Raw genomic sequence first — 21,632 nt, 5'->3', positions numbered from 1 at the left:
GCCCTTCATGTGTGCAGGTCACGGCGGTGTCACGCTGTTCTTCACATGGTTTGCCTTGGCGAGAAGTCTTGGAAACAATGGCCGGTCAGGGCAATGGAGACGTTTCGCCTAAATCTCATGGCCACATGAGCCCTGTGGGGGCTTGTTGAATTTGGTCCTTCGTACCCACACGCTGGGGTCCGGGACACGCAAAGGTTGTTTTAAATTTCAAATAAAAAATGATGGCGCTGCTGGGCCTGGGTCTGTTAATTTCAAATTTTCTCATGGGTAGCACCCGCTTTCAAAATCTTTTTCAAAAATTTCTAAAATTGTGGTGTTTTTTGGGGGGGATTGTGAAGCCTTGTGTGAACTCGTGCATCAGCCAACTCCAGGCTGTGTCATTCAAGCAATATATGGGTTACTGATGCCGCTGTGTGGCCTGGGTCTGGTAATTTCAAATTTTCTCATAGGTAGCCCCCGCTATCCAAAATCTTTTTCAAAAATTTCTAAAGTTGTGGTGTTTTTTTTGGAGGGATTGTGAAGCCCTGGTGTGTACTCGTGCATCAGCCAACTCCCGGCTGTGTCATTCAGGCAATATATGGGTTACTGCTGCCGCTGTGGGGCCTGGGTCTGGTAATTTCACATTTTCTCATAGGTAGCACCTGCTATCCAAAATCTTTGGTTTACATTTCTTAATTCATCTTTTAATCTTAGGGATTGTGAAGGCCTAGTGCCTACTCATGCTGCTGGCAACTCCGGGCTGTGCCGTCTAAAACACATAATTAATGCAGCACAACTCATATAAGACAGTTGTTTGGTGTTAATTACCACAGAATTTTTGTGTTTTGGTATACATTGCATACTTTTGTTTTTAAATTAGTCATATTGCAAAGGAAATACAAATATTAAACAACACTCCAGCTTTCTGTTGTAACTAAGTCAAAATGTATCTCATATCACTAGTTACAATATTTCAGAATAATAAATAGATAACCACAAAAAGATAATCTGGCTCAATGATAAACTATGGGTATGTTTAAAAAATATAAATTGGAGAATTTCCCAGGGTGTACCAAATATGGCGTGTACCGAGCCTAACACAGCACATCTAACATACAATAAATCTAAAATTATTGGAATAACCTACTAGCCTGTATAGTGCTTATTTTATGGTTGCACCTTTTGTATGTGCTGTAGTCTAAAGGGTGTAGTGTATAATTTATTATGACTTTTAATGTTAATATTAAAGATAGCATTTGGCTAATCCATAACCCAGTTAGATAAAAACTAAAGGGAGAAGTGTGCTGATCTTATCAGTTGTGTTATTTGACATCAATAATAAATAAACACATCCTTAATGTGTTCTTCATATTAGCAGAATTAAATCTATAAATAATAAATGAGCTCTAAGTTGGCAATGAGAAAACTACTTTGCTTAATGGATACACTTGATTTACTTTTTACTTGACACATAAAATTCAGGCCTTTCACAGCCCCACTAATCCAGCCACAGAATAAACAACTTGATATTATCAGCCTGGTGTGTGTATACATGTGTATATATGTATATATATATATATATATATATATATATATGTAGGAAATTTGTTCCTCACCTGAAATTTCCTTTTCCTGGAGTCCATAGGCGGCACACCATGGGTTAACTTTCCTTCTAACCCCAGAAACAGAAGAGTTAGTAAGCAGTATGCTAATACAGAAACAAGGTAATTAGGCATAATTAGTAATTAGACAACTCCTAGCTAGGATACAAAAGACCCCACAAAACAGGGAACACTCGTATAGTTTGCAGCAATAAAGAAAAATTTATTTGGGGAGGGATAAAGTTGTGCCGCCTATGGACTCCAGGAAAAGGAAATTTCAGGTGAGGAACAAATTTCCTACTTCCTGATCGTCCTACGGCGGCACACCATGGGACTTGTAAAGCAGTCCAGGTAACCAAAGATAACAGGGAGGGAACTAAATACTACCAGCTCCTTGAATCACACTTGTACCAAAAGCTGACCCCTCAGAGGCAGAGATGTCCAGCCGATAATGCTTCATGAAGGTCGTCGGTGACGCCCAGGTTGCTGCCCGGCAAATTTGATCTAAAGGAACGTGGAACTTCTCCGCCCAGGAGGTTGCAGTTGAGCGCGTTGAGTGAGCTCTTAGACAAAGAGGTGATGTTGAACCTTCAAACTCGTAGCAACACCGAATCGTGTCTCTGACCCATCTGGCCAAGGAGGCTTTACTAGCTTTCCTTCCTTTCTTCTCTCCTTGATATAGGACGAAGAAGGCTTCGGATGATCTGAACGAAGAGGTCCTTTCTAGGTACATCAGAACCGCTCTTCTCACATCCAGGAGGTGTAGATCTTCACCATCCTTTTCCAGCAATGCTGGTAGCACCAACTCCTGATTCAGGTTTTGGGCTGATGGAACCTTGGGAAGAAAACCTGGCATTGTTCTGAGGATTACCGCATTGGGTAGGACTCTCAAGTATGGCTCTCTACATGATAAGGCTTGTAGTTCGCCAATCCGCCTGGCTGAGGTGATTGCAATCAAAAAGAGGGTTTTCAGGGAAAGCCATTTCAGGGATGTGGAATGTAGTGGTTCAAACGGATCTCTACACAGTCCTTTTAGGACCAACGGTAAATCCCAAGATGGTAATGGGTGACAATACGGTGGTCGTAATTTCTTCAGAGCCCTGAAGAATCTGGAGACGATGCTGGAGTTTGAGAAAAGACCATTCAGATGTGCATTGATCGCTGTAACCTGCACCTTTAGAGTGTTGGGCTTCAGGCCTTTTTCAAACCCTTCCTGAAGGAAGAGTAAAAGAGTGGTTGTTTCGGAAGGAGGCAGCTGTTTCCTAGAACACCAACCTGAATAGAGGTGCCATATTCTTGCATAGATTTTAACCGTAGACGGTTTTCTGGAAGCCATCAATGTATCGATCACGCTGGAGGCAAAGCCTTGCTCTTCTAACCCTAGGCGTTCAAATTCCATGCCGTCAGGTCTAGGCTGCCTGGGTCTGGGTGAAGGAGGCCTCCTTGTAGGAGGAGATCTTCTATCGGAGGAAGCTTGAGGAAGTCTCCTTTCGATGTTTCCCAGGCGAGTTGAAATCATGCCCGTCGTGGCCAGAAGGGCATGATCACTATCGCATGGACTTGCTCGTCGAGGATCTTCCTGAGCACCCGAGGAATTAACGGGAGGGGAGGGAAGGCATAGATAAACTTCCCCCTCCAAGTTACCGACAGGCCGTCTACTGCGAAGGGGTGACCCGCTGGAGAGAGAGAGCAGAACTTTGGCAGTTTCTTGTTCTCTTGAGAGGCGAAGACATCCATCGTCGGCGATCCCCATTTCATCACCAACGAACGGAAGACCTTCGGGTTGAGACCCCATTCTCCCGGCAAGATTTTCTTCCTGCTTAGCCAATCTGCCCTGCAGTTCTGTACACCTCTTATGTGGACTGCTGAGATGGAGAGCAGATTCTTCTCTGCCCAGCTCATCATTCGTGCACATAACTTCTGAAGTTCTCTGCTTCTGGTGCCACCTTGCTTGTTTATATAGAAAACAGTTGGAAGATTGTCTGTCTGAACTTGCACACGATGGTTCTTCAGGGTGTCTCTGAAGTTTTTCAATGCCAGGAAGACTGCTTTCATCTCCTTGAAATTGGAGGATTTCGCTGCTTCTTCCCTTTTCCAGACTCTTTGCACCCACAGGCTTCTGACATGGGCACCCCAACCGTAAGCGTAGGCATCCGTAGTGAGGACTATCGGTTGGGGACATATCAGACTCCTGCCCTGGAGGAAACGCAGAGGATTCAGCCACCACAGAAGATCTTTCTTGAGTCTCCTCGGAAGATGAATAGTAGAATCCAGGGACGATTGAGACTTGTCCCACCTGGACAGGATGTGTGACTGGAGACTCCTGATGTGTGACTTTGCCCACAAGACAGCCTCTATTGATGATGTTAAGAGACCCAGTATCTTCATGGCATGGCGAATTGTGCATGTCTGGAGACCTAACAGAGCTTGGAGACTCTGGGAGATGTTGGTTGACCTCTCTTCCGATAAAAACAACCTCATGCGGCTGGAGTCCACTATAAATCCCAGAAAGGTAATTCTCTGAGTGGGTATTAAGTGTGACTTGTTGTAGTTTATGAGAAACCCATGATCGTTCAGGACTTCTATCACTACCTGAAGATGGCTGATGAGGAGTTGTTTCGACCGGGCTTTGATAAGCCAGTCGTCCAGGTACGATGTCACATGAATGCCCAATAGTCTCAGATGGGCTACCAGGACCACGACGACTTTCGTGAAGACTCTGGGTGCTGACGTTATCCCGAAGGGAATACAAGTAAATTGAAGGTGTCTGACATGACCTTGACTCTTCACTGCTATGCGAAGAAACCTGCGGTGAGATGGTCGGACTGGAATATGCAGATATGCATCCTGGAGGTCCAGTGATGCCATATAGTCCCCTTTCTGGATGTCTAGGACAGCCGACTTTATCGATTCCATTTTGAACCGCTTCTTCACAAAGAATTTGTTGAGATCTGACAAGTCTATGACTAACCTCCAATCGCCGCTGGACTTGGGTACCGCAAAGATGGGGGAGTAGAACCCCTTCCCTTGCTCGGCTACTGGAACTTCTTCTAAGGCTCTTTTGAGAAGAAATTGATGAATTAAATCCGAGACTATTGGAGAAGCTCGATTCACCATGTACTTGTCTGGAGGGATTGACCGGAGTTCTAGAGTATATCCGTTTTCCACTGTATCTGACACCCAGGCATCTGAGGAGGTTTGGGACCAGATATTCGCAAAGGCTTGAAGTCTGCCTCCCACTGGGTGCAACTGAATCCTTGCGTCATTGGTCCTTGTCTTTCCGCAGAAATGGCTTCTTCTTTGACGCTGCGGACTCCTGCCTCTTGGGGTACTGACGTCTTGCACCGGTCTGACGAAAATTCCCCCTTTTCCTGTATGGACTCGAGTATCGACTCCTTCTACGTGAATTACCATATTTACCAGATCTTTTATCTTCATATGGAAAATATTCTCCCTTGTCTTTTCTCAGGGATTTTAATATGCCCTTTAATTGAGGACCAAATAAAGAGGAAGGGTGAAAAGGAAGCTTCACAAAGCTGTACTTGGAAGATATATCTCCCCCCCAGTTCTTAATCCACAGTGCCCTTCTTGTCGCGTTGGACAGCGCTAAGGTCCTAGAAGAAAACTTCATGACGTCCAGCGGGGCGTCACATAGAAACTCTGTTGCAGACTTGATCAGTGGGAAGGTTTTTAGGAGGTCCTTTCGGGACACCCCATCTTTAATATCCCGGGCCAGATCTGACACCCAGATCCGTAGAGCTCTAGCGACTGGTAGTGATGACGCTGCTACCTTAGCTGCTGCGGCTGCTGATCCATATGATTTCTTGCAAAGGAGGTCTGCCTTCCTCTCCATTGGGTCCGACAGTAAGGTCGATTCTTCGGACGGAAAGATGGCTTTCTTTGTCAAGCGGGCTGCTGCTAGGTCCACTTTGGGTGGATTTTCCCATTCTTCATAAGCCGCTGGAGAGAGTCTATAGGTGGAGCGTAGTCTTGAACCAGGATCAGTATACTTTTCTGGTTTTGACCAGTCCTTCCGAAACCAGTCTTTAATAATGGGGTGTGATGGTAGCAACCTATCATTAGATGGCGGAAAATAATATAGCTGGTCTCTCTGTAATTTTTGAGAGACATCCTCACTGCTCTCAAGGACCTCTTTGGTCGCCGCTATCAGTGTGTGCACCTTATCCTTATCCAACAGATAAAGGTCTTCTGGAATCTCAACCTCCTTAACTTCTACCAGCTCAGAGCTGCTTGAATCATTGGAGTCAGATGATGAGGATGAGGAGGGAGACGGCTGCTTATGAGATGTTTTGTGCTTTTTAACACCCAAAGATGCCTTAACTTCGGAAAAGGTGGAGAACAACTCTGTCCTAAACCATCCCAGAAAGGCTTTAGGATCCACTGGGGCTGAGGCGTGCGGGGGTGTGGCGCATAATGAACAGATGTCATCCTGCCACTCATCAGGTAAGGGCTGCTTGCACTTTGTACATTCCCTATGGTGGGATTTTCTGGATCTTTTCCTCCTAGATTGGGACATCTAAGGGAGAAAAAAACTTTATTAGGCTAAGAAGAAAGGTATAGGTACTCAGGGAGCTTTTGGACAAGCTTTGGAATACTCCTTACCTCTGCCAACTGAGAAGTCTGCTGCTTAGGCTAAGCGCAGCTTCCCAGTGGCAGGGTAGCGCTTTTATGCGCAGAAGGGATCGCACATGCGCCGTGCGCACCGCCGCCGCGAGCTGTGCACTGACAGCCTATCGCAATTGCAGCCGGAAGTTCCCCTGCGCGCGCACGTCCCACATAGAAAACCTAGCAGGGAAGACACGTGGGACGCGCTGCGCAATGCCGGCATGAACCTTCAACAGGTGAGCATGACGGCGCTTACTTGCAAATCACCGGGTGACCGGAGACCACAAACTCACCCCCACCGGCAGTTGACAGCCCTGGACATCTAGCGCTGGCGATCGGCATGAAGGAGGCAGGTACCGGAGGAGGGGGAGATAGTCGGAGAACTAGGGGAGCCCCCAGTACGCGACCTTATTTCACCCCAGGGACCCCAGAAGCCTGAGGGTTTGGGGCCTTGCTTCTGTAGGCTCTTCTGTCTTCTTTCAGAAGAAAATTAAATACGAGTGTTCCCTGTTTTGTGGGGTCTTTTGTATCCTAGCTAGGAGTTGTCTAATTACTAATTATGCCTAATTACCTTGTTTCTGTATTAGCATACTGCTTACTAACTCTTCTGTTTCTGGGGTTAGAAGGAAAGTTAACCCATGGTGTGCCGCCGTAGGACGATCAGGAAATATATATATATATATATATATAAACACACACACACACACACATCAGGCTGATAATATCAAGTTGTATACAGCAAATAAGTACGGGAAGAATTAAGATTTTTAAATAGAAGTAATTTACAAATCTGTTTAACGTTCTGGTACTCGTTGATTTTAAAACAATTGTTTTCCACCGGAGTCCCCTTTAAACTAAGCGTTGAGCTTGTCTTCAGCACCTGTGCTGCCCTAGGCTCATCTAAAACCTGAAGTTGCCTAGGAATCCGAATGAAAGCCTAACATACTTCTCATTCCATAACAATCCAGGCTCAGAAATAAGACTTATCAAGAGTCTCTAACAAGCTATAATCTTGCCAGAGATTTAACTCTCTCTTGGATTTCTCATATCTCAACCAGGATGGGATATGCGCTTCTTAATACTTAGTGTGTACCTTGAGAAAGCATTTGATTATTTTTATATATATATATATATATATATATATATATATATATATATACACAGGGTGGGCCATTTATATGAATACACCTTAATAAAATGGGAAGGGTTGGTGAAATTAACTTCCTGTTTGTGGCACATTAGTATTTGTGAGGGGGAAACTTTTCAAGATGGGTGTTGACCATGGCGGCCATTTTGAAGTCGGCCATTTTGAATCCAACTGTTGTTTTTTCAATAGGAAGAGGGTCATGTGACACATCAAACTTATTGGGAATTTCACAAGAAAAACAGTTATGTACTTGGTTTTAACATAACTTTATTCTTTCATGAGTTATTTACAAGTTTCTGACCACTTATAAAATGTGTTCAATGTGCTGCCCATTGTGTTGGATTGTCAATGCAACCCTCTTCTCCCACTCTTCACACACTGATAGCAACACCGCAGGAGAAATGCTAGCCCTATTGAACTTCCTATTAAACAAACTAAAGTTGGATTCAAAATGTCCGACTTCAAAATGGCCGCCATGGTAAACACCCATCTTAAAAAGTTTCCCCCCCTCACATATACTAATGTGCCACAAACAGGAAGTTAATATCACCAACCATTCCCTTTTTATTAAGGTGTATCCATGTAAATGGCCCACCCTGTATATATATATATATATATATATATATATATATATATACATACTGTGCTGCAGTACATTTAATATAACAGTTAAAAAGTATAAAAATAAAAGGTTTGTCAGTAAATAAATAAAATGTAAAGAAAAATTAAAATGCCCTTTTCCCAGTAAAGCCCCGTATTATTACAAAACACAAACCAAAAATACTATACATTTTAGGTATTGCCACATTAATAATGTCCTGTAATATAAAATTATAATGTTAATTATCGTGCATGGTGAACCCAAAAAAACATTTCCACAAAAATGCACAAGATTCACTAATTTTGGTAAAAGGAATTGAATAAAAATTATCCAAAATGAGCATGTATTTAAAAAATGGTACCAATAAAAAGTGCAGCTCGTCTTGTAAAAAATAATTCCATTACACTAGTGGGAGTAGGATGAAAAATTTAAAAATGTATTGCTGTTAGAACATGGCAACACAAAAAATGGAAAAAATAAAGGATTTTGTTGTGAAAAGGAAAAAGAACATCAAAAGCAATATAAATTGGGTATTGTTATATTTGTACTAATTTGTACTAACACAGCGTAAATATAACATCATTTTACTGCATAGTGATAGTGACTGCCTCCCTCTACATGTTTCAGTGAAAAACACTGTCATCAGGAGGAAACAATGAGGTGGTTGCCTCATTGTTTCCTTCTGATAACGGTGTTTTTTTACCGAAACATGTAGAGGGAGGCAGTTATGGTTTTAACAGCGTATTCACTGTATACCTGAGAGTGTGACCTGCAGTATACAAATGGGTCACATTAGTGGTGGCACTTGACAGGTCCCCACTCTACTAAAATAAGTCACTATATAGGATACAGTGATGTGTGTTCTTAATTTTCACAATCACTGGTTTATTTTTATATAAAATATTAAAAGTTACGTTTTAGGTAGTCAGTAATTTTAGGGATTTTTGTACCGCAGACTTTTTAGCCTACGGGATAATTGTGTTTAGTTCACAAGAAAAAGCAACAATTGTTTTGCACTAGTCATGCTTTATCGGGCTCACAACATGCATCAAACAAGTTCTCCTTTTATATGCATCATCGGCTACCCACATGACCTCGTCTCACAGCAACCAGGGATGCCGCACTGTATATGGGCGGAAAGTGAGCACCACGTGAGTGGAGATCATATTTGTCTTGTCGTTTGACCCCAATGGACACATGGCCTCAGTTTTTAATATACACATTGCTTCTTGTTGCAAGAGCAATCTCTGTTTATCCCCTCCCCCCATTGTATGGTTTATAAACTTCCTCTAATACTTTAAATATAAGTACTCTGAGGTCACCATTATGTATGTTTCTCACATGTTCTATAAGATGCAGGGACCCTACACCTGTGTGGACAGATTTGAAATGCTCAAATAACATATAAATAGTGAATAGTCTTACCGATGCAGAAGTGTCCACTTGAATATAGGATAGCAAAGATCACAAATGTCATTTTGCAAGTTCCCTAGACATAAATATTTTGCGTTAATATTAAACCTGCCATATGAGCACTGTCTAGTATGGTGATTGCCTATGGGTAATGACTTATCTAACCGGGAGCTGGTGTTAGCTTAAAATTGATTTGTACCCAGGGGTGTTGTGCAGAGACTGTTGGTAGTATCAGCAGAATGACTCCCTGTAAGGCAGGGTTCACATACATTAGACACTCACTGAGTATTAATAGGATATTTAGTTAGGTCTCCCAAGAATAGATACAAAAAAATTGAACCAAAAGGGAACCTCTAAAACATAACTTTTTATGTGTCATTAAAAATACACACAGTTACAAAAAGAGAAAAAATGGTGCAAAAATATAGGAAAATTCCACCATCATACAGTCCACATATCCAAGAAGTAAAAATATATTTTACCGCACAGTCCAGATTCCACAAAGTAATTTTATCCAGCAGGATATGTACTGTAGGTCCAATATCTCAAAAAAGACGCCAACACATATTGTCCGGTATAGAATCATCTCAGAGTACAGTCCAGCACATTACAGTATTAATTACGCCAAACAATTATGTTGCAGTTCACACAGTGTATTTTCTGCCAGTTAGGGCCATCACGATAAGGCCACACTTCCATACATACAACTGCGATCTAATGCTTGGCTTAGGTAACAGTTCACACTATGCAAAATTTCTGTTCTTTTCATATGTCCACAACAGTGCTTATTCAAATCCTCCGCAGATCACTGTGTAGCGCAACTTAAAGGTGAGAATATATGTTTCAACTAGTTACTTGCACAACATAGCATGTATCATAACTCTTGCCAGTGAGTAATCCATCATACAGAATAATCATCAGCTGCCAATAATTTCTATATCTAGATCTAAGCCATAACGTACACTTCAGTGACCATTAAAAGCACAGATATATATTCAACAATATGCTTTACTATTGCACATCTTGTTCTATATCCAGATAATAGACATATTATTGTACTTAAGTGACCATAAAGCACAATTTCATACTCAGCAAACTGTTTAACATAATGATCCATGAACTTTAGATAAACATACACCTTCAATATATAAGGCACAGATCAAAAGACTTTCAGTCCGATTCACATTGTGAGCATAGTGTTATATTAATATAGTTGCGGCACTCTGGTGTGAAACACTAATACACTTGCAGCATGTATCCAGATTAGATCGGACTAGTAAGGTGAAGTTCACATTAGCAGTGCATTGTTATTCCTACTAATAGTGCAATGATATCTCCTTTAAGCTTGGCTATGTTGATGCACGGATAGTATTATTCATCAGTAGCCCATTTACTATTGTTACCTTAAATGGGCACTGTTAGATACAAAAACTTTTGATATGTTGTAAAGCATGTATAACCAATAGGTTTTGCAATTGCTTTCATTAGAAAATTTTCAGTATTTCATACTAAAAAAGCCAGTCAAACAACTGCCCCCCCCCCTGCCTGCTTGAACACATACTAGTCCTGCTGTGTCCATGCATCATCACCTATGTCATGGACACACTTCCTTGATTGACAGCTGTGAGCACAGGGCTCACAGCTGGAGGAAAAATCCTCCCACTGTCAGCTTGTGTCCCGCTACTGTCAGTGAGAACAAGTTGGGAGTTGTAGTTTTGCTAATTCTCCAATAGATATTGTCAGTTTGTTGCACAGATTACATGAGATTCGATGCACCTACTCAGTGTATGTTATATACCGGACTATATTCGCATGCTTATATTGTATGCATGCATATTCCATTTAATGAGTCCATAGAAGCCACATCCATATGTTGTAATTAATCTTAATGTGCTATGGTCACATTTAGCTTAAGAGTTGCAGATATTGTATGCATACATATTCCATTTGACAAATCCATAGACAACACATCCACATGTTATAGTAAATCTCAATGTGCTACGGTGACACTTATCTCAAGTCATCCCCGTGCGGTCGTCTGCGGCTCATCAAATATGCACTTCCAGCATATCAGCTCCATTTTCAGGGGAGTCCTCCGATTGATGGGATCAGCGCTTACAGTATTTGAATTCGCAATGTGATTTCTATCCACTTTTTTGTTGTTGTTGTTTTTACTTGGTCTGCACTCTACCCCTCCCCCTCCGACCAGCACTATATAAATTAGCCGGAAGCTGCACAGGGCCATTCCTTTCTGGCATACTCCCAGTCTGACTGGGAGCACATGGTAAGTGAGCTTTTACACCTTGTTCACACTGGTGTGGTGCTGTGCAGCGTCCGTTGCTGCCGTGGCACCGTGTCTGTGGGAGTCGCGGCCCTGGGACTGGTCTCAGTGGCATTGAGGCTGCTCTGCCAGTGGGTCATTCCCTCTGTGGGCACTGGTGTTGCGGCGGTGGTGGTCGTCGTCAGTGCTATGCCATTATATGCTAGGGACGTTAAAGACCCACTCTAAATAGGTGGCCTTGATGTGGCAAGTGGGCTTGTACTTTTTGATCAAAATGTATACTAACAACCTATAAGTTTTTGAATTTATGCTGAGAAGCAAGTAGATCAAAATACAAATGGTGGATGTGCGACCATGTCTGTTTTCTCTATTTGAATTCAGCGCTTCCAGTATGATGACTCCATCTTATATGGGGTCCAATATGATGACTCCATCTTAGAAGGGGGGGTGGGGATGTCCAACGCGTTTCATTAGCTTAAATCTTCAGGGACCTTTTTCTTTGCTTGGTCTCATATTGTATAGAACGACAGTGCGCTTGTACGGTGCGTGCGGCTCTGATGGTGGCCGTACTTCAACTGCATGCCTGAAACTGTAATATACCTGTTGGCTCCTCCCCACATAGTTCAGGTATCCAATCACCAGTGCGCACGTCAGAACTGTGATGTATGCTTCACACTGATGATCAGGCGTAAATAATTCAGGAGGTTAGCGTTCCACATCTCGTTCTGAATATGCTGTTGACTACTAGGTGAGCAATCCAAGGCTTGCGTTCCACGTCTAGCAGTCAGTATAGATTGCTCTTAGACATGTTTCTCTTGACACACATGTCTAAGTGCAGTCTATACTGACTGCTAGACGTGGAACACAAGCCTTTGATTGCTCACCTAGCAGTGACCAGCATATTCAGAACGAGGTGTGGAATGCTAACCTCCTGAATTATTTACTTGGCATCTCCGTACACGTGGCTCAAGTTACACCTGATCATCAGTGTGAAGCATACATCAGTTGTGACATTCGCACTGGTGATTGGATACCTGAGCTACGTGGGGAGGAGCCAATAGGTATATTACCATTTAAGGTACGCAGTTGAAGTACAGCCGCCATCAGAGCCACACGCACAGTGCAAGCGCACTGTCTTTCTATACAATAGGAGACCGAGCTAAGAAAAAGGTCCCTGAAGATTTAAGATAATGAAACGCATTGGACCCCCCCCTTTTAAGATGGAGTCATCATACTGGAAACACTGATCCCATCAATCAGAGGACTCCCTTGAAAATGGAGCTGATATGCTGGAAGCGCCGATTTGTTGAGCCGCAGACGACCGCACAGGGATGACTTAAGATAAGTGTGACCATAGCACATTGAGATCAACCATAACATATGAATGTATTGTCTATGGATTTGTCAAATGGAATATGTACGCATACAATATCCACAACTCTTAAGCTAAGTGTGACCATAGCATGTTGAGATTAATTACAACACATGGATGTGTTTTCTATGGACTCATTAAATGGAATATGCATGCATACAATATCCATAACTTAAGTATGCAAATATAGTCCGGTATATAACATACACCGAGTAGGTGCATCGAATCTCATGTAATCTGTGCAACAAACTGACAAGATCTATTGGAGAAATTAAGTTAACAATAGTAAATGAGCTAATGACAAATAATATTATCCTTGCATCAACATAGCCACGCTTAAAGGAGATATCATTGCACTATTAGTAGGAATAACAATGCACTGCTAATGTGAACTTCACCTTACTAGTCCGATCTGATCTGGATACATGCTGCAAGTGTATTAGTGTTTCACACCAGAGTGCCACAACTATATTAATATAAAACTATGCTCACAATGTGAATTGGACTGAAAGTCTTTTGATCTGTGCCTTATATATAGAAGGTTTATGTTTATCTAAAGTTCATGGATCATTATGTTAAACAGTTTGCTGAGTATGAAATGGTGCTTTATGGTCACTTAAGTACAATAATATGTCTATTATCTGGATACAGAACAAGATGTGCAATTGTATTAAAGCATATTGTTGAATATATATCTGTGCTTTTAATGGTCACTGAAGTGTACGTTATAGCTGAGATCTGGATATAAAAATTATTGGCAGCTGATGATTATTCTGTATGATGGATTACGCACTGGCAAGAGCGCTATGATACATGCTATGTTGTGCCAGTAACTAGTTGATACATAGATTGTCACTTTTAAAGCGTACCCGTCAGATTCAACAACAAAACATTTTTTTTTATATATCACTCAGTACCTAATCCTGACCATGTACATCAAATTTTTATGTGTCTAGCACCTTTATTTAATTTTTTTTATTACACTTTTAATTTAGATCACTAGTCTGAATTCCTCTCAAAGGGGGGGGGGGGGGCATGGCCTCACTGTTCAGGTCTCCGTCCCCTCCCTCAGTATGCTGTCTGCTCACATCTCCCCTAGCAAAACTACAACTCCCAGCTTATCCTCACTGAAAGTAGCGGGACACAAGCTGACTGTGGGAGGATATATGAAAAGAGCAGAAATGAAAAGATATGAAAAGAGCAGAAATTTTGCATAGTGTGAACTGTTACCTAAGCCAAGTGTTAGATCGCAGTTGTATGCGGAGGAATGTATCAGGTGGAAGTTTGGCCTTATCTTGATGGCCCTAACTGGCAGAAAATACACTGTGTGAACTGCAACATAATTGTACCATTTTTTTAACTTTTTGTAACTGTGTGTATTTTTAATGACACATTAAAAGTTATATTTTAGAGTTTCCCTTTTGGTTCTATTTTTTTGTTCACATATATTAGGCATCCGGCATAGTTTCCTTCCAGCGTGCACTGGATGGAAACTGATGCTAGAACTGATCATTTGAATGGGACAGTTCACTATCATCCAGCCTCTCAATTTTGATCCCTTGCCCTGTTCGGCATCCTGAAATAATGGACGCCGGATGCCATACAACTGATGCACATTGTCATCAATTAAGGCATCAGTTGCATCAAGATCTAGGCTGAGTTCACCTATGCCGGATGCCGGACATATGTGAACGCAGCGCAATCAGATCATTGGGGGACCTCTCTAACAAAAAAGATTTTCCAAACAGACAACCTAAACAGAATTGCCAGATAGCATGGTAAATGGAAAAAAAACATATATAGAAAGAAGCAAAAAAGATGCAGAATATTCTTAATATAGTAGGTTTCAATAGTGTAGATAATAGGTATAGATTATAATAACTACTTGGCATAGTGCTGTGGAGGTTCCCTGGTACTCACAATCTCATCGATGCTGACAATTTTTTATTTTCAAACTGTTGTTGACAAGTAAAAGTGAACCATTAGTTCCCATAGCAGATATTCAATGCAGAGGGCACAGGACTCTTCCAGGCGGCAGGGGTCATGGTCAAGTTGAAAAAAGCCTTTGACCTTCTCAAACAAAGACAAGCTGGGGAACTGAGAAGGCAGATTACTGACCATAAGACTTAGTCAAGACATCCCGTCAACCTGTACTTGTCTTTATTGTCATTACAACATCAAGGAGCCTTGAACATTGGTCAGTTGCATTTATTGCTTTCTCTAGCCTCTGTATGGCTACACATTATCCATATTCTTGGCAGTTACTTTTGCCAAAACAACTTTACATTCTTTATCCTAAAATATCATCACAAATTTGAGATCACTATCTTGTTGGATTCAAAGCAATTTGCCCATGTTCCAATTTTATTCATTGAGTCACTGTTACCAAGAAACTGCTCTTAGTAGCTTATTTGCTATTTGTCTCATCTGCTTGCCCCAGAAATGCGTCAATTCACAAATAGCTAGCGCATTGAAGTACTACAATGACATGAGATACTGAAAGATGTTCGTTTTATTGAAACACTCTTTTCAGTCAGCAAGGTCACTTGTGGCAATAATCCGCTCATTAGAGGTGTAATCCATCACTCAAGTAATATCAATTTGGTGCCAGGGTTTTAATGCAGGTTTTACTAATCATTAGCGGCAGTTTGTCAACTGCATAATTCACATGGGATTCTGGGTATGCATGATTTAACAGGTGACCCTTGACCTCAGCTGAGTAAGAAGCTTGCCTTAGAGGCAAAATCAAGAGGGACAATAAGCAGCTCTCACTCATGAACAATTGTTATGCCTAACAGCATGACTATCATTTTAAAAGGGATAGGAGAAAAATCTCTGTGCTGAATAATTAAGGCTTAAAATTCACCTGAGACCTTAGGTTTGGATGGAGGCAAAACTTTGCACTCTATTGTCAGCTATACGGGCATGGCAACACAATACCTATATATCGCTGCAATTAGTATAACAAAAATCTATATCAATGTAAAATCTATAATATATATATATATATATATATATATATATATATATATATGAAAAAAAGGGTTATTTTACTTTGGCCTCCTTGCTTGCCTGGGTAAGTTATTTTAGAATGTTGCATTAAGTGCATTTTAATTCCTCAAGCAGAAATAATTGAATCCATAATAGTAAGATTCATACGCTATTAGCTAACTAAATTCTGCTTTATTCCAATTAGTGGCGCCCGACTTAAGATTTACGAAATGTTGCAAGCGCCGCTGAAGATTTGATTTCAGACACATAAAGACAAAGAGGGAGAAGGGAACATTAAACTCTAAAACATCTTGTTGGAATTAAAACAAATTAACAGACATAATTTCATTGGTGTAATTGATATGATATAAACTGGATGTTGCTTCATTTGCATGCTTTCTGCTTGCTAATGTCTAAAAAAATAATAAGCCTGCAGAAAAACACACACACACATTAAATTATGCTGTAGATACTGTTCTGTTTCCTTGATTTTCTGCTGGATGTATGCTAATAAGAAGCCAGTGGGATGAGATCCGAATACTTACTACAACATACACTGTCTTGATATTCTCAATGGACAGTGGTGATTAGGAGGCTGCCTTGTACAATATCACAGTAATAATTCATTAACTAGCAATAATGAGTGATTCATAAGGATTATGGAACCATCTCCTCTCGCAACCACAGTCTGTTTTCCTTCTTTTTTTCTAATCCTTTGTCAATTATTTTTCTCATCACAGTGCTTCTTGCAAACAGCCCCCAGTTGAGCTAGGCTTACCATAAAGGAATAATCTCAGACCTGAAAAGGTTTATAAGATGGAGGATCCTGAAGATGCAGTGAAAGAAGCATAACCTAAAAATATCCAGATTTTTTTTTTACTATACAATATAGTTAGCAATTTTTAATTCTGTTAGTATTTCCTATTAGAGGCCAAATATTGTATTATTGTTATCTATGGTTTCATTCATTCATTGCTTGTTTAACCCCTTAAGAACACAGCCCATTTTCACCTCTAGGACGCAGCCCTTTTTTGCACATCTGACCACTGTCACTTTAAACTTTTACTTATCAATCTGATTGCGAGATTGTTTTTTCGTGACATATTCTACTTTAACATAGTGGTAAATTTTTGTGGTAACTTGCATCCTTTCTTGGTGAAAAATCCCAAAATTTGATGAAAAAATTGAATTTTTTTTGGATTCACATATACAATATGTCTACTTTATATTTTCATCATAAAATTGACGAGTTTTTACTTTTGGAAGACACCAGAGGGCTTCAAAGTTCAGCAGCAATTTTACAATTTTTCACAAAATTTCAAACTCGCTATTTTTCATGGACCAGTTCAGGTTTGAAGTGGATTTGAAGGGTCTCCATATTAGAAATACCCCATAAATGATCCCATTACAAAAACTGCACCCCCCAAAGTTTTCAAAATGACATTCAGAAAGTGTATTAACCCTTTAGGTGTTTCACAGGAAAAGCAGCAAAGTGAAGGAGAAAATTCAAAATCTTCATTTTTTACACTTGCATGTTCTTGTAGACCCAATTTTTGAATTTTTACAAGGGGTAAAAGGATAAAATTTATATTTGAATTTGTAGCCCAATTTCTCTCGAGTAAGCACATACCTCATATGTCTATGTAAATTGTTCGGCGGGCGCAGTAGAGGGCTCAAAAGCGAAGGAGCGACAAGGGGATTTTGGAGAGTACGTTTTTCTGAAATGGTTTTTTGGGGGCATGTTGCATTTAGGAAGCCCCTATGGTGCCAAAAAAGCAAAAAAAAAAAAACATGGCATACCATTTTGGAAACTAAACCCCTTGAGGAACGTAACAAGGAATTAAGTGAGCCTTAATACCACACAGGTGTTTCATGACTTTTGCATATGTAAAAAAAAATTTCACTAAAATGTGTGTTTCCACCCAAATTTTACATTTTTGCAAGGGTTAATAGCAGAAAATACCCCCCCAAAATTTGTAAACCCATCTCTTCTGAGTATGGAGGTACCCCATAAGTTGACCTGAAGTGCATTACGGGCGAACTACAATGCTCAGAAGAGAAGGAGTCATATTTGGCTGTTTGAGAGCAAATTTTGCTCGGGGGGCATGTCGCATTTACGAAGCCCCTATGGTGCCAGGACAGCAAAAAGAAAATGACATGGCATACCATTTTGGAAACTAGACTCCTTGAGGAACGTAACAAGGGATAAAGTGAACCTTAATACCCCACTGGTGTTTCACGACTTTTGCATATGTAAAAAAAAAATTATTTTTTTCACTAAAATGTGTGTTTCCCCCCAAATTTCACATTTTTCCAAGGGTTAATAGCAGGAAATACCCCCCAATATTTGTAACCCCTTCTCTTCTGAGTATGGAGGTACCCCATAAGTTGACCTGAAGTGCATTACGGGCGAACTACAATGCTCAGAAGAGAAGGAGTCATATTTGGCTGTTTGAGAGCAAATTTTGCTCGGGGGGCATGTCGCATTTACGAAGCCCCTATGGTGCCAGGACAGCAAAAAGAAAATGACATGGCATACCATTTTGGAAACTAGACTCCTTGAGGAACATAACAAGGGATAAAGGGAACCTTAATACCCCACAGGTGTTTCACGACTTTTGCATTTGTAAAAAAAAATTTTTTTTTTTTACCAAAAATGCTTGGTTTAGCAAAAATTTTACATTTTTAAAAAAGGTAATAGCAGAAAATACCCCCCAAAATTTGAAGCCCAATTTCTCCCGATTCAGAAAACACCCAATATTGGGATGAAAAGTGCTCTGCTGGCGCACTACAGGTCTCAGAAGAGAAGGAGTCACATTTGGCTTTTTGGAAGCAAATTTTGCTCTGGGGGCATGCCGCATTTAGGAAGCACCTATGGTGCCAGGACAAAAAAAAAACCCACATGGCATACCAATTTGGAAACTAGACCCCTTGGGGAACGTAACAAGGGGTAAAGTGAACCTTAATACCCCACAGGTGTTTCACGACTTTTGCATATGTAAAAAAAAAAATGTTTTTTTAAACTAAAATGCTTGTTTTCCCCCAAATTTTACTTTTTTACAAGGGATAATAGCAGAAAATACCCCCCCAAATTTGTAACCCCATCTCTTCTGAGTATGGAAATACCCAATAAGTGGACGTGAAGTGCACTGGGGGCGAACTACAATGCTCAGAAGAGAAGGAGCATCATTGAGCTTTTGGAGAGAGAATTTGGCCATGTGCATTTCCAAAGCCCCCCCGTGGTGCCAGAACAGTGGACCCCCCCACATGTGACCCCATTTTTAAAACTACACCCCTCACGGAAGGTAATAAGGGGTGCAGGGAGAATTTACACCCCACTGGCATTTGACAGATCTTTGGAACAGTGGGCTGTGCAAATTAAAAATTTTAATTTTCATTTTCACAGACCCCTGTTTCAAAGATCTGTCAGACACCTGTGGGGTGTAAATGCTCACTGTACCCCTTGTTACATTCCGTGAGGGGTGTGGTTTCCAAAATGGGGTCACATGTGGGTATTTATTGTTTTGCACTTATGTCAGAACCGCTGTAAAATCAGCCACCCCTGTGCAAATCACCAATTTAGACCTCAAATTTACATGGTGCACTCTCCCTTCTGAGCCTTGTTGTGCGTCCCCAGAACACTTTGCGCCCACATATGGGGTATCTCCGTCCTCAGGAGAAATTGCGTTACAAATTTTGGAGGCTTTTTTTCTTTTACCGCTTGTGAAATTTTAAAGTATGGGGCAATACCAGTATGTTAGTGTACAAAAATGTTTTTTTTTTTACACTAACATGCTGGTGTAGACCCCAACTTTACCTTTTCATAAGGGGTAAAAGGAGAAAAAGCCCCCCAAAATTTGTTAGGCAATTTCTCCCGAGTACGGCGATACCCCATATGTGGCCCTAAACTGTTGCCTTGAAATACGACAGGGCTCCAAAGTGAGAGCGCCATGCGCATTTGAGGCCTAAATTAGGGATTTGCATAGGGGTGGACATAGGGGTATTCTACACCAGTGATTCTCAAACAGGGTGCCTCCAGCTGTTGCTAAACTCCCAGCATGCTTGGACAGTCAATGGCTGTCCGGAAATGCTGGGAGTTTTTGTTTTGCAACAGCTGGAGGCTCCGTTTTGGAAACACTGCTGTAGGATACGTTTTTCCTTTTTATTGGGGGGGAAGGGGTGGTGGTGGGGGGGGGCAGTGTACGTGTGTATATGTATTGTTTTACTCTTTATTTTATGTTAGTGTAGTGTAGTGTTTTTAGGTTACATTCACACTGACGGCGGATTACACTGAGTCTCCCGCTAGGAGTTTGAGCTGCGGCTGCTGCAGCTCAAACTTGAAGCAGGGAACTCACTGTAATCCGCCGCCAGTGTGAATGTAACCTGTACATTCACATGGGAGGGGGGGGGGGGCAAAACTACAACTCCCAGCATGCACTGACAGAACGTGCATGCTGGGAGTTGTAGTTTTGCAACAGCTGGAGGCACACTGGTTGGAAAATACTGAGTTAGGTAATAGAACCTATTACCTAACTCGGTATTTCCCAACCAGTGTGCCTCCAGCTGTTGCAGAACTACAACTCTCAGCATGTACTGATTGCCAAAGGGAATGCTGGGAGATGTAGTTATGCAAAAGCTGGAGGCACGCAAGTATAACTCCCAGCATGCCGAGACAGCCATTTGCTGTTCCTGAATGCTGGGAGTTGTAGTTTTGCAAGATTTAGAGGGGTTCAGGCTGGAGATCACTGACAGTGGTCTCTAAACTGTGGCCCTCCAGATGTTGCAAAACTACAAATCTCAGCATGCTAAGACAGCAAACTGCTGTCTGGGCATGCTGGGAGTTGTAGTTTTGTAATATCTGGAGGGCTACAGTTTAGAGACCACTGTCAGTGATCTCCAGCCTGAACCCCTCTAAATCTTGCAAAACTACAACTCCCAGCATGCCAACACAGCAAACAGCTGTCAAGGCATGGTGGGAGTTGTAGTTTTGCAACATCTGGAGGGCAACAGTTTAGAGACCCTGCAGATGTTGCTAGGCAGCAGACTCCCGGACATGCGGCGTCATACTCACCTCCACCGCCGCCGTGATCACAGCCGCCGCCGGGTAAGTGACCGCCGCTGCTGCCGCCGCTACTACACGGTTCCCCCCGCTGTGCCCGGACACCGATGGGTGGGCATAGCGGGGGGAACCGAACTTTAACCCCCGCCCCCAGTCTGCTATTGGTCGGTCACTCGGCCGATCAATAGCAGGGATAGGAGGGGTGGCAACCCTGCCACCTCACTCCTATCTCTTCAAGGGGGATCGAGGGTGTCTTGGACACCCCCGATCCCCCTTATTTTATCGCGGAGCCGCCGTTGATGGGCAGGGGGAGAGCGCTCCCCCTGCAAACACCGTAGATGCCGTGATCAGAACTGATCACGGCATCTATGGGGTTAATGCTGCCGGGACCGGCGCCTACGGTGGGACTCCGGCTGTGATTGACAGCTGAGTCCCACCCGCTATCTCCTGCGCTGCCCGCGGCAGAGCAGGAGATCGCTTGGACGTATGCATACGTCCATTTGCGCGAACGTGTAATTCGCCTGGACGTATGCATACGTCCAATAGCGGGAAGGGGTTAAGT

This window comes from Hyla sarda, chromosome 2 (genome assembly GCF_029499605.1).
Source record: "Hyla sarda isolate aHylSar1 chromosome 2, aHylSar1.hap1, whole genome shotgun sequence".
NCBI classification, from domain to species: Eukaryota; Metazoa; Chordata; class Amphibia; order Anura; family Hylidae; genus Hyla; species Hyla sarda.
This window is presented reverse-complemented; position numbering follows the sequence as displayed.